At 38.5% G+C, this 5,398-nt stretch overlaps 1 pseudogene; it reads right to left on the reverse strand.

Annotated features, from left to right (window-relative positions):
- Nucleotides 1–892: 892 nt before the first annotated feature.
- LOC149148553 (uncharacterized) lies at nucleotides 893–3,346 on the reverse strand (annotated as a pseudogene).
- Nucleotides 3,347–5,398: the final 2,052 nt, after the last annotated feature.

Genomic DNA, 5,398 nt, shown 5'->3' on the forward strand with positions numbered 1-5,398 from the left:
AATGCCATATTGTCATAATCCAAAATTTGGTTTCAATGAATTTTTTTATGTTTCAGCTAAATATGGTCAAGTAGAGTCTTACTCAAGTCTATTTCTACACATATTCTAGCAAAGGTAAATGAACCTTTCTCCATTCTTTCGACATCTATATTTTCAAATGACCCAAAAGTGTTTCCAATATCTTCAAGAACCATGTGATTCTAGAGAGGAAGGGGAAGACTTGGTAGCCTCGCCCATACTAGAATTTTTAAGACTACTATTATTGTGGAATAAAAATTGGGGAACCAATGGGTGATTAAAGGCCCTACTCTTCCCTAAAACCAAGGATCTTCTTTCAATACTCTCTCCATATCTTCTTAAGTATTGAGCTAAACTATGAAAAAACCTTTTGAGCATAGGTGTATGCCACAGTTGTTGGTCCAGGTTGTAAGACCCTATGATGCAAAGCATCGGACCCAGGCCAAAACCCATTCAATCTATAGAAAAATGTTATTTACCTCTATTAGATTTACCTCCAGGGTAGGTGCTTGTTGCAGTTGTTCAACAATGTAAGGTCTTGGATTGTGTTGTGGTAGATTTGATGGCTTAGATTCCTTTCCCTGTGTCGTATCCTTATAGGAGAATGAACCTCTTAGGTTTCTAGATCCTAAAGCAACCCCTCATAGCCTCAAAGCCAAGACAATGGTGAAATTTCTTGAAATGTTGTAATCTTGTAGCTGAGATAGATCCTGAAGTTGCTTCCCCTCATGAAGAAGATGTTGTATGTCTAGAAGAAAACCTAATAAATTCTCTATAATTTTCTTGCGATTCACCACATAATCCAAACTAGAGACCCAAAAAGGAAGGACTTCCCATTAAGGGTCTTAATAAAAATCTGAAATATATCCATTTGTTATGACTCTTTCATATTTGAAGAAGAGGTGTTGTTTCGACCTCAGGAAAGCATTCGATCATATTCTGGATCATCTTTTGGCATCTCATATCGACATACCAAGAAAGTATTATAATGTGAAATCCATATAAGAAAGAAATCAACATGATACACATGATTATGGAGCATTCAATTTTCATATTTCCCTGGTTCAAACTCATCCTTACACACAACACATGGTAACGCCATATCCTTCCCGTTGACCTTCACCTCCTCCAAAGCGTCACCCATTACTTTTGACTTCAGGGGCAGGCCCCTTCTACCAAGCTCACTCTCTGCCAGTTCCTACAACAACTCTAAACCTAGACTAAGTAAAAAATCCCCCATATTCCCTTGCATTATTCTCCTCAGGGCCACAAGGAGGAATTCATCAGCATGCACTTTGTCATGTGAAGGAAAGGAAAAGGAGTTGAAGGGACAAAGAAAATCAAACCTAGCAAGGGATTGCATCACCTGGTCCACGACTTTTCCTTCTTCCACACCACGATTTCCATTCTTGATTTCTTACACAAATCCACCATAGCAATTTGGAAAAACCAACCTTCTTGTAGTTTCGGGCTATCTAATTGTCATGTTACGCTGATGGCACCACCAACTTTCCCTCGCCCCATCGATCTAGGGTTTTACTTTGTTGATATTTTCCTATGATCATACTTAATGTAATATATAATTAAATTTTATAAGCACTCACATTCTTGTGCACTTTGGAAAGACCTAAGGTTTTAAGGTTGATTTTGCATGGTTTATGGATCACAATTCCTAGATAGAACACACTACAATTTTTTATGTCTATTTCGGTTCCTATGGCTATACTTGATATGATAAATACTTCATCATGGTGAGTGATTGTTGGGATGAGGACCCCAGGTCTAAGTTTTGCAGAAGTTTGAGTCAATTTTTGTAATATTGTAAAGTCTCCGCAATTTGAGGAGCAGAGCACGTAGAATGTTAAGAATCAAAGGGGCGTTTAGGAAGGTCAAAGCCCCTCACAATGAAATTTGTAGATGGTTCGTGGAACATGGTAATATAATGTAAAAGTTATAAAAGGCAGTCATCTAGGATTCATTAGGCATTTCAGTTAAGTTAAGTTCTAAGTGGAGTAAGATTTTGAGTCTATATTATGGTGAAGGGGAAGGCTCTTATAGATGAGTGCGCAGAGACCTTGGTAAGTCCGTAGTTGAGTGCATGGGCTCCTACAATTATGTGCACATGGTTAGAAAAAGTGAATGTATTGAAGATCTGAAGCAATAAAGTATATTTGAAGCAAATATGTGTGTTATGTGTATATGTATATGTTTCTGTGTTTTTATGCTTAGTTATGATTCAGTTCTCTATCATATTGTTTTAATTGCATCGCGAAGGTTCAGATCTACTATTATATGTTAACTTATGCATGTTAAACACTTAGGCGAAGCTCGTAGATCTAATTAAGTAGAAATTATTTTAAGTCTGTGATCCTAAAGATAAGGGTTCGTGAAGGTCAAATCGGGCCCTAGATTAAGAAAACACCTCGCTACTACATCACATATCCTTTTGGATGCAGAAACTTGGTTCTAGCATCCCCCAATACTACCTTGGGTGAGACTGTAGACTGCACTAAGTGGACTGTTGCCGAAAGGGACAGTAGTGTAGGGTTTTGTTGGTTAGTGTAGCTAACTCTAAACCTGGGTCCAAGCCCCCTCAAGCCAACAAATGGTTCTATTTCCAGGACCAGGATCTATATGAGGGATGTGTGATGTGGTGTTCGTGGATACCAACTGAGAAAGAACTTGAGAAGTGGATAGATCATAATTTTCACGAGTTTGTAGCTCAGGAAAATTGAAATCCACATTGGTCAAAAGAGAGGTGGTTATAGAGATATCTCTACACAGAAGAACATAAAGTTTTCTTTTCATCGTTCCCTTGAGAATTACACAAGTAGTTGTCTAAGTTAGTGGACAACGAACCTACTTGGAAACACGACAATCCTATTGTGTGGACTCCTGAACTGATCAAGCACCTTGAAGAGTCTTATTATAAGGTTGTAAGGGTTGTTGACTATTGGATCGATATTATTTAGGGTGATTTCATCACTGAATTTGAAATTAACACGTATGTATTTTATAGCGAAGTTGAACGCTGATTCTTTAATGGTACAAGAGGTAAGTACCTGATATCGCTAAAAACTTGGATTAAAATGTTGTTGTGTGAAAAGGGTGTTATGCCTTTGAATTGATGTTTAAAAGAGGTCAGACCAAATCTACGTGAAGTGGAAAAAGATTCAAAGCTGATTGGGAAAAATACATTGAAGGCGCGTACAGTCCATTGTTGGGTGAATCAGACAGCGAAGAAGAAAGGACCAGCCCTAACACACCTGGGGTGCACCGCAGACAGAAGGTTAGGGAACTTTTGGGATTCTGCATCCATCCACCCCATCTCCACCTTCATCACCACCTCATACACCTACACCTCCACCTACACCTCCACCTTCATTCTTTAGTATGGAGAATACAATGAAAATGCCTGTATTCAAGGGTCAGGGATCAGAGGATCCTGATCAGTTTTTGTTCGTAGCCGAAGCTATGTGGAAGGTGAAGCAGATCAATGATAATGACATGAAGAAAGTGTAATTGGTTACTATGCTACATGATAGAGCACTTGCATGGTATATCAAATATAGTAGAACCAATCCACATGTTATGTTCGCTGAGACAAAGACTGCATTGAACACAGAACTTAGAAAGTTTAAATCAGAAACTCTATGTGTTACAGAAATAAACGAGATCAAGCATGAAGCTAATAAGTCTACATGGGATATGGTTCAGAGGTTGAAGTGCTTACTGAGACTAGCTAATATTCAGATTTCAAACGAACAACATAAGGAATGGTACATAGTTTCTCTATTTCCACATTTAAGACTGCCTTTGTCTCAACAAAAGATTGGATCTTAGGACAAAGCATTAGAGATTGTGATGAAGCTGGAGGCTTCACTGATCCAGGATACAAATATAGGATTCCAACAGATCCAATCATAGTTAGCAAGCCTACATATGGAGTTGCAGGATCTGAAGAAGGGAAAGGAGGTTCAGTCAAGACTACGCCCTAAAGTTTGGTGCACAAAGTGCAAGGCTATAGGCCACTATAAGGATTAGTTCCCTGTATACCAGGATTATATAGCTGCGAGAGGTCCCAACCCACTGAAACCAAAGTCCCCTGCTAGATCAAGCGTTTGTTCAATCATTTGGTGTAGTATCTGACAAGTATCAGGAATGCATACAACGGACAATTGTTATCTATTACAAAATTTTGTGCAGTCACCAAAGAAACTCTTTTGCAAGTTTTGTAAATCGGTTGGCCATGATGAAAGAGATTGCCGAAGCTATGACTTGATGATAGACAGAACCCCAATGTATATGATGCAGCCTGAAAATTGCGCTCAGAACAACCAAGGCTCACCTATGGCTCGCGGAGGATTCCAAGAACGTGGATGAGGATGTGGAGGAGGTGTTGGAAGAGGTAGGGGCCAGATAATCTGCTACAACTGTGGAGAACCAAGAAATTTTGCATGCGAGTATCAAAATCCAACTCACCCTTCTTGTTAATATTGTAAGCAATTTGATCATGTTATAGAAGAGTGTCATGTATTAATATCAAATATGCAAGAAAATAAGAACCAACAGTGAATGCAGAACATTCAGACGATGTGATCCGAACTACGTGAAGACAATCCTAGTGTCAATATAGTAATGCGAAGTGGTATAGCCATTAGTGAAGACAATGTAGAAGGAAAATCATATACATGGGTTCACAGGGCTGGTGAGAAGAATGTTGGATTTCACTTACACAAAGAATAGGATACGTTTATGGAGGCAAGAAATTTTTTTATGGATCCATGTGCTTCTATGTTTAAAACTCAAATACCAATAGTCCCATGAAGAGAGAAATCTAAAGAAAGTACTGCGACAAAGAACTCTGATCCCACAATGCTGAAATCGTTTCTATAGACATGCATGAAACTATTAAGGGATCAGAAGGTAGTTGAAGGACTCCAAGAAATGATAGATAACTGCACTAGCAAGGACAAGTCGCTAGCAGAACAATGCTCAATAAATAAGGTGAGCTTAAGCAAGAAAAGGATTGGTAGGGAAATGCAGTTGACAACACAAATTGGTTATTTTGATATGGATCAAATAATTATAGATTTTGGATCTGACGTTAATGTGTTGCCAAAATAGACTTGGGAATATATGGGGAAACCTAAGTTGCAGTGGTCGCCAATGTAGCTACGCATGACAAACCAACAAAAGATAATTCCGATGGGTCGCTTACATGGAGTGGTTGTAGATATTGAAGGAGACAACCTGCTTGTAGATTTTGAAGTTATTGAAATAGTAGATGATAGTAATTCATACCCATCATTTATTGGGATTGATTGGGCTTTCGACATGAATGCTATTATTAATTTAAAGAAGCAAAGCATGGTGTTTG

Source organism: Pinus tabuliformis, chromosome 9 (genome assembly GCF_031772625.1).
Source record: "Pinus tabuliformis cultivar Carrire ecotype Pingquan chromosome 9, CPIR1, whole genome shotgun sequence".
In the NCBI taxonomy this organism is placed as follows: Eukaryota; Viridiplantae; Streptophyta; class Pinopsida; order Pinales; family Pinaceae; genus Pinus; species Pinus tabuliformis.